The 9,394-nt window shown below is 37.5% G+C and overlaps 2 non-coding genes across 2 annotated transcripts; both read left to right on the forward strand.

Moving 5' to 3' along the window:
* Positions 1-6,579: 6,579 nt before the first annotated feature.
* On the forward strand, positions 6,580-6,698 carry LOC145678077 (5S ribosomal RNA). Its single transcript, XR_014130204.1, has one exon. It is a non-coding gene; the product is annotated as a 5S ribosomal RNA (ribosomal RNA).
* Positions 6,699-6,875: 177 nt separating this feature from the next.
* Positions 6,876-6,994, forward strand: LOC145678076 (5S ribosomal RNA). The gene has a single exon (XR_014130203.1). It is a non-coding gene; the product is annotated as a 5S ribosomal RNA (ribosomal RNA).
* The last annotated feature ends 2,400 nt before the right edge of the window (positions 6,995-9,394 follow it).

The raw sequence follows: 9,394 nt of genomic DNA on the forward strand, positions 1-9,394 counted from the left end.
ATATGTCTGTATCTGTCGAATGCTGTCGATCTGTCGAAATGTGTATTACTATCTGTCGATTCATCGAGTGAACTGAATTCGTTAACCATTTCACCAGGCGCGCATGCATTTTTTTTTCTTCTAAGGGATCCAAGCTTCGGGGGGCAAGGTTCCAATACTACAAGCCACTATGTCTATATACTATTATTCTGCATTCGAAAACACGATAAATATTCCACTTACTTTTTCACAAAAACATGATACAGACAGAGTACAGATGAAGTGTAAGATCAGATTTATATTGATGATACATCAATATTTTCCCTGTTAATAACTACATTTAATGAGAAAGTCTGCAAATGTATGTTCACTTAGGAACTTTTGCGAGGAGTCCGCACCCGGTGGACACCCCGTGAGTACGCCTCTGCACTTGACTATACTTCGAATTATACTGCAAACAGTTGTATTTTAGTTTCCCCGTTTAGTTCATCGATATCATTAACACAAAGAAAATAGATGTTATAGATGCGTATTCTCAGTTCTCGCTTTATATCCGGACGTCTGCAAAAATCTACTCCTTTTCTTTCTTTCACGCATCCACCAAACTAACAATGATTTGTATTATAATATTTGCGCATAAAATGTATATCTCATACCTTCCATGTTCTCAAGTATTCATAGACAAAAACGGTTATTTTCTGCGAACAAATTGTCCAAACACAGTGCAAATGTCATCTATAGATTGTCCTGGTTCCGTCTGCGTGTACATAACAATGCGTCATAATCATACATTGCACATTAAGGATATCAATTAATCTTCCCAAATTCCTAGATATGCCTGGCAAAAGTTCCGCGTGTTGTAAGGATATTACATTTGTACTACCGACAAGGTGGTATCTTCCAACATTGAAGTTCAATAAACCCCAAATGTGTCGGATATAGTATTTGATTTCTTGTCTCATTGTTTGCGTCAGAGATGTCTTCTCAAGTTAGGATTTACGATACATACAGGATGAGTTGTATATATTGTTGCTGCCAGCTCTATATTAATCCCATATTTGTAAACGAATAAAAACAGTATTCTAATTATAACAATGTGCTCACAATTAATTTTATTCTTAATTGTTATACGTATTGTTGATTAAAAATGAAAATGTTGCTAAGTGAATTTTATTAATATTTTCTGTTGCGTGATATAGGAAGTGAGTGAAATATTGGAGGAATATAGTGTGCGTAGCAGATGATGTGCAGTGGCTTTGGATCGCCTGTGATAAGGTAAGGCATTTGCTATTTTAATTAACGCATTTTATATACTGTAATCCTAATTATTTTTATGTGAATGTGCTTACTACTTGTGTATTCAGTGGGACCGATGTTTTAATATGTATGGTCAAGCAGTGTCGAGCCTGGTCAGTGTGTGGATAGGTGACCATTTTTTGTAAATCGATAACATTTAACTTTGTAAACACGGATGAAGTAGAAGTATATTTATTTTATTTTTTACCTCAAATATGTAGGACACTTCTCCTTTGTACATCAATTATTATTATTAGTTCAACTTGTTTACAAGTTAAATGAAAAGAATAGTCGTTATCGTGTGATGATTGTGCTCATTAGGCTAAAGAAGACTCGTGATAAGAAAGAAAAGAAGAACGGTGCTCAAGTTTCGTCACAGCATATTCTCAAAAATTTACAGGCAAAATTCAGTGTTCTGCATGAAAAGGCATATTTGTACGAAAAAAAAAAAAATTCTGCAGACGACAGAATTAAATAAAGTAATACACATGTATTTTAGAGTTACTGGTGTAAAATCATTACAAGTGCTTTGCCAGGTGGCCAATAAAAAGCACGAATACTATTTAAGGGAGCCAAAACAGGAGAAAGCTGGGGGCCTGAGCGATAGCAAGAATGTGCGTCCAAAGTGAACAGGAGCGAAGGCGACGCGGGTATACGTATAAGCAAGGGTAGTGGAAACCAGTTAGTTTTCGAGTTTCAATAGCACTTGTCATGCATCCATACTAGTAGCGCCCCGCTTGTAAACATTAAGTACACTATGCAAGAATACACCGCCGGTGGAAAATAGTACCTAATACAGTTATCTTTCATATATACTGACTTATTTTACAGTAGTAACCCAACACTAGTAAACGTAAAATAAAAGTGTATAACTTTATATTTAATTCTATCGCCTGGCTTAGTTTTTCACCTGTAAGATGTACTTATTTAGAGCAAGTTTCTTAACTAGCAAATTAAACCGAGAACCACAGCAACCATATATATATTCTTATGATGTACTTTTCTTTGAGTGGTGTTCTCTGTCTATTGAATAACATTTTCTCAGTTTAATGCTAGCAAAAAACAAAACAAAATCAAAGTGTTTCTATATAAATTTAGTTCACCGTGTTGTAATATCACATGGAATTGAAAAACGAATAGTCGAACCTCTGCTATCTCGATCAAACTTCTCAGGATGATATACTGACTTACCGCAGAAGTTCGACTGAATACGTTTCTCAGTTCCATGGGAGAACCTGGAGAAGCAAAAGCCTGCGCAACGGAAAATACTAAATAAACTTGTAGAGCAGGTCAAGATGTATCATCATGCCAAGTTTCATTCAGATCAGAGAAGTTTGGCTGCAGCCATTTTCATTACAAAGCACAAAATGGATGGTCCCTAACCTCGAGAATCTTCACAATTGTCGACGAGTTGAACTGCACTCATCTGATCAAAATCAAACTTAAAATGACAGTTCACTTTCAACTGTTAAATAATATGATATGCAGGCTTCTGCTTTCCTAGTTACAGTCTATCCACTGTGGTATGCATATTAGTACAAATGTGAGAGTGCATATTTATTAAAGATTTGCTTCAAAAAGCGATGAAAGACATAGGCATTGCCGCGGGCGGTGATAACAAGATGCCGGAAAACGAACAAGCAGAAAGAATATGGGCTGAAGAAGTGTAAACGACGACGCGGCGGCCCGTAAAGGTGTTGCCGTCCTATTAAATGAATAATATCAAAAGAAAGAAAAAAAAAGTAAAAAATTTCGCGCTCGTAATCAAGACAGAAAGCAACTAAAGGAAATCTTTGTTTTACGTCCCACGTTATGCCGCTTAGGCTAAAAGAGGCGCTGATTATGAGAAATGATTGAAATGGTGGTGGAATGAAGAAAGTGGGAGGAAACGGGAGAACCCCGCGGTAACCCACCGCACATAGTTTTTGTCCACCATAAAGTTAACTTGGCGGGGGCTCAAGACAGAAAGACGGTTGGAAAAACAAATAAACGATGTTGCATCCCGTAAAAATGTTCGCGACCTATGAAATCAATATTTTTTCTTAAAGAAAAAAAAGAATTAAAAAGAGAAAAAAAGGTCAAAATTTCGCGCTCGCTTCGCTCGCGATCAGCAGAGAAAAGAGGACGTGACGCACCCCTAAAAGTGTTGGCGACCGATTGAATAAATATTGTGGGTAAAAAAAAAAAAAAAAAAAAAAAAAAAGTCAAAAATTTCGCGCTCGCTTCGCTCGCGATCAGCACAGAAAGAAGGACGTGACGCGCCCCTAAAGGTGTTGGCAACCGATTCAATACATATTGTCGGTAAAAAAAAAAAAAAAAAAAAAAAAAAAAAAAAAAAAAACGCTCGCTTCGCTCGCGATCGACATGAAAAAGGCAACGACGTGACGCCCCGTAAAATTGTCGGCGACCTATTCAATCAATATATTCGGTTGAAAAACAAAGTCAAAAGTTTCCCAATCGCTTCCCTCCCGATCGACATAAAAAAAAAGGCAACCCCTTCACCTCTCCTTATGCATTCATCAGTAAACATACAACCATAGATCACAATACCACTCACATCACCTATCAGTTCTCCACGTCCATCAAGATCCAATCATCGCCCTGGCCCTTTATGATGATACACAACATTACATGTTATTGTGTGCATTGCCCCGCGTTACAATACATGACCAAAAAAAAGAGAAAAAGAGCTGCACTGCCTTCAGTGTAGACATGTTCGTATTCGTAGAAAATGATTTTAGGTACACGATAGTACAGTAATCTATCTTCACATGCTTCAGATGTGAACGATACCTACACATGAAGAGGGCTCCCGAGGTTTCCTTTTCCAATAGGATGGAGCTCCACCACACTTGCAGAATGACGAGAAGTTATGTTAATAAATATATCCCAGAGTGTTTCGTAACTCGCCCTTGGTCCTAATGATGAAGCGTTCTTCAGATGGCCCCGATGTCTCCACACATGATACTATGCGACTTCTTTTCACGAGGCTCTCAAAGATCACGTTTGTGTCCTAACATTCTCTGCAGATATGACACAGCTGCGATAGCGGATCACAGAAGCCTTTCCTCTCCTTACAAGAGACGTGTTCATTCGAGTATGTGAGTAATTCGACTATCGATTAAATATCTCCCGTGTCACGATAGTAGTCACTTTCAATTCTTCTAACGAAGGTAAGAAAAAATGCTATACAAACTTCCTTTCGGTATATAAAGGATTAGGGGCCCAGAGAATATTTTCTTTCAAGAGGATACATTCTTTTTCGAACACCCTGTATATAGATCCTCTAATTATAACTGCAAACAAAATGTTGATTTTGCAATTGCTTCCATGAGAGAATATTCTGTGCACTTTCTTTCTGAAGGGCCGGGCCTAAACGTTTTCCTTAATCATTAAATTTAGTAGTTATCTACAATTACATAGTTTTCCATTGTTCTCAAAATAAAGATTTTTCTCTATGAATTGTTGAATGTTGCTAGGGATATTGAAGTAATTCTTTTTAGTGTTTTTTTCTTTACAATAATGTACTGAACGCCTGCATTAAGGAAGTTCGTGTGTCCATCTTGCAAAATGTTTCGTCTTTTTTCATGCCCACTAAGGTAAATATTCATTTTGCTCTTTTCTCTGTATGCAAACCACATTTCTTAAAGGCAACATTTTCATACAAATGTAGTACTAAAAACTTCTAATTGGCAACATCTGGGCTGCGAAGAGGAAAAAGAAAGAAATCTCGTACGTATTCGCGCGCAATTCGGAATTAGCCAATGAAAAGCACAAAAGCGGCCACCATCTCTCTCTCTTTCTTATTAACGGTTTTGTACTTTCTGCAGTTCTATCAGTGCTGCTAACCTCTTACTATATCATTGAATATGTATGTTTAGATATATATATATATATATATATATATATATATATATTTTTTTTTTTACAAAAAATCATACTACTACGGAATAATATTAAATGCCTTTAAACCCTCATTTCTGTTTGCACTTTCTGTTACACTACCTTCCCCGAACTTCTTTCAAGTTATTAAGTGCAGAACGGGGAGTTATACATATTTACTTGCGCTTTGACAATATCTGCACATTGTGTAATAATAGGAGACGTATAAAATAAAACTATATACTAATACGTATATATATATATATATATATATATATATATATATATATATACAGTACACATTCCACTATCCGAGGCTTTCCTTTTCTTTTCTTGCTGACGATAAATTACGCTTTTAGAAATGTTGTCTGAAAACAATAAGAATATGTGCAAAAAATACAATCAGAGGTAGAGGTCTTTAACAGGAAATAAGCAAGGGAGTTGAAAAATTTTTTATGCATGTAAAAAATATAGACATGAACCAACTTGTGAAATAAAAAGACCAGAAAACTACTCTTTCTAAATTATGTGTAAACTTTTTACCGAAAACGAAAGTTGCACGAAAGACTTTTTGTCCGTTTTTTGGCCTCCGGTGCTTGGGGTCCCTGATTCAATCCCAGCTCGTGCCGTGTGAACTTTGTCGTGCATAAAGACCGTGCTCATGGGTTTTCTCGGGTTTCTCCCGTTTCCTCCCACTTTCTTCATTCAGTACTCATCATCACCGTCTCCTTTAGCGTAACCGGTATAAGTATGCGACGTAAATCTAAATATTTCATTTCATTTCCCTTTTCTGCTCATACTGCTGATTATGCGCGATTATGCCAACATCCAACTCCGCGGATAATCGTGCGATTACTGTATATACAACTAATACAGATACAACTAATTATATTATCAGTTACAGTATCGGTTTTTATTTACTAATTTGCCTCACTTTATTTGCATCCCTGCAGTAAATAATTCTTATCGATAATAGTTAAAATGTATATTACATTTTAGTGCTTCACGACTGAATGATCATCTGCCTTACGTTATCTCGCAGCTGAAGAGAATGCTACACTGAAAACTACCTTGCGTTATAAAGGGTAAGTGAAACATATCTTAAAAATATCTTTCATACATTTCATTGTGTACATTAAAGAATGTAAGTTTGCCTTTTTCCTGTAATCAATACTTAATAAAGGATTTATTTTTATTTATTTATATACAATTTCATACGTGGTTCGTGATAGTAAACTCGATAGGACACAGTGGCACTATGAACATCCGAATCACTCATCATTCGAACATTCAAATATTTATTCGAATATTAGTATATTCCAAGTAATGTTAACGACGTTAATATGCTTGCCTTTATAGTTAATAATGTCAATTCTTACTTAAAACATACTTCCTTAACAGGACATTGAAGAAAAGGTAGTTGCCAACGGCCATACCATGCTGAATATACCGGTTCTCGTCCGATCACCGAAGTCAAGCAGCATCGGGCCTGGTCAGTACTTGGATGGGTGACCGCCTGGGAACACCAGGTGCTGTTGGTATACTTTTTCTAATTTTGTTTTTCACAAAGACGAATATTCTCACATCGTTCACCACGATAATTTCGTAATCATGCATTACTTAAAACAATTAGCAACGCTTTCCACGCGCTGGTCTTTTTGAGTATTCACCGACAAACCTACGTAGCTACAATAACTCACTCGAAGCCATATGCATTCGCCAACGGCCATACCATGCTGAATATACCGGTTCTCGTCCGATCACCGAAGTCAAGCAGCATCGGGCCTGGTCAGTACTTGGATGGGTGACCGCCTGGGAACACCAGGTGCTGTTGGCATCTCTTTTTCAAATTTCATTATCCTTCAAGTACGAAAATACTAGAAACATTAATTTTATAGTACTTTCAAGAGATAATTTATCAACATTATTTCATAGCGATTAATCGATATTCTAAGCGTTATACCCACTATTTCTTACACTAACAGCCTGTTTATTTGCACGGCACATTAAAATAACCTGATTTCCGATCCGTGTGCACCTACTACTATACTTAACACGGAATGTATTACCACTTTTTAAAAGTAAATTATTATGACTAAGTGTAGATCTCCGGCGAGTAAATGCCTTTCGTATACAAGCACGACACATCTCCGCTATGTGCTTTACTTTTTTACTAACAGCATATAGAAATTGGATTTCAACGTGTTTCTACATAACAGAATGAAGCAAATTTCGTGATTTAACTCTTTCGAATAATGTGTTGGTCCTGACAAGGACCGTTTGAAATGAAAAATCTTGAAGAAGATTTTTACTTAGAGCTTGTGTACTTGGTAACAGCCTTCGTACCCTCACTTACAGCGTGCTTGGCAAGTTCACCAGGCAAAAGAAGGCGCACAGCTGTTTGGATTTCCCGGCTGGTGATAGTTGACCGCTTATTGTAATGGGCCAAACGAGAAGCTTCAGCAGCAATACGCTCGAAGATGTCATTAACAAAGCTGTTCATGATACTCATAGCTTTGCTAGATATGCCAGTGTCAGGATGCACTTGCTTCAAAACTTTGTAGATGTAAATGGCATAGCTCTCCTTCCTCCTCCTCTTCTTCTTCTTATCTCCCTTGGAGATATTCTTTTGGGCTTTACCAGCCTTCTTTGCAGCCTTTCCGCTAGTTTTTGGTGGCATGATGACTCACTCGTTCAGCAAAATTAGATGTGTCCGCCGATTTATCGACTTCATTTAAATTACAGTACGTGTTTCAATTCGCGCCAACTGCCTTGCTTTTCATTTGATGCACTCGGGTGCACGCTTGAAGTAGTAACAAAACTGACTTGATTCATGGGAGGCCGCAATTTTTCCTCTCATCTTATTACGAAAGAATATTGAACAATGTCTGGTCGCGGCAAAGGTGGAAAAGTCAAGGGAAAGAGCAAGTCCCGCTCCAGCAGGGCTGGCCTTCAATTCCCAGTAGGCAGAATCCATCGTCTTTTGCGAAAGGGTAACTATGCCGAACGAGTTGGTGCTGGCGCTCCCGTGTATTTGGCTGCAGTCATGGAATACCTGGCAGCTGAAGTTCTTGAGTTGGCAGGCAACGCTGCTCGTGACAACAAGAAGACTAGGATTATTCCACGTCATCTGCAGTTAGCTATCCGTAACGACGAGGAATTAAACAAGTTGTTGTCTGGAGTTACAATCGCTCAGGGTGGTGTTTTGCCCAACATTCAAGCTGTACTTCTGCCCAAGAAAACTGAGAAGAAGGCATAAATGTAAGACCTATATCTCATACAAATCGGCCCTTATGAGGGCCACAAACCCCTTTATAGAGGAGATTTACGATTGAAATGAATTGTTTTCGATATACAGACTCATCAAAAGTGTCTGAGATAGTTGCTTAGTTTCATTCGAAATTCTCGCTGCTATTCGATTAATTAGTATATGTGTAGTCGTCGATCGTAATTGAAGCCCATAGGAAGTCACACTAACTTTAGAATACTCCAAACAGCGATGTGCTTAGTTCCCACTACATTATTAATTATAAGATCATTACCTTTTGTATTGTCGCTAGCTACATTTTTTTGATATTTGCGTACATCGGGCTCATATTACCCAGAGGACAGGACAGTCGAGCCCAGATTCTCAGCAATGGAAGAAAACCTCATACCACATATTCTCATGTACTTCATGCTAGACAAAGGAATTTCCAACATTCTTAAAGCACTCATGTTTCTCTCTTGCGTTGGCTTGGCTGAAATTACTCTGTTCAATATGTTCTCGACATTTATTATTGTTCATTACTATGCCCCAATGACATCATGAACAGAGCGGATCAGAAAACTTTCCTAAATTTCTTTTGCAACATAGTAATGACATTAAATGCACACTTAAGTACGATTTATTCTTTGCAAGGTCGATATTCATATTTGTGTGATATGTGTTATATGTATATGGTTTGTAATACGCAACTACTCTTATTCTCTGATCTCAGAACTCATTTGCTACTGTGCCCAACGAGCGAGCCTAGGTTTCTTGTAACTACTGCCTTTCTTTAGTAAATAATGTGAAGTATACAATGCATTAACCTACATCTCATATTTGTATTACTCTTTATTTTAGTAACCCGCTACGAAGTGTCATTAATTTACATGTAAATCACAATAGACACTACCGCAAAAGAAAGAAATCGAACCCAAGACCACGTAAACAAGATAAAGGACAAGATTCAGGTTTCTAACGCATTATTCG

Source organism: Thermobia domestica, unplaced genomic scaffold (genome assembly GCF_964235325.1).
Source record: "Thermobia domestica unplaced genomic scaffold, izTheDome1.hap1.1 HAP1_SCAFFOLD_1826, whole genome shotgun sequence".
Taxonomy (NCBI): Eukaryota; Metazoa; Arthropoda; class Insecta; order Zygentoma; family Lepismatidae; genus Thermobia; species Thermobia domestica.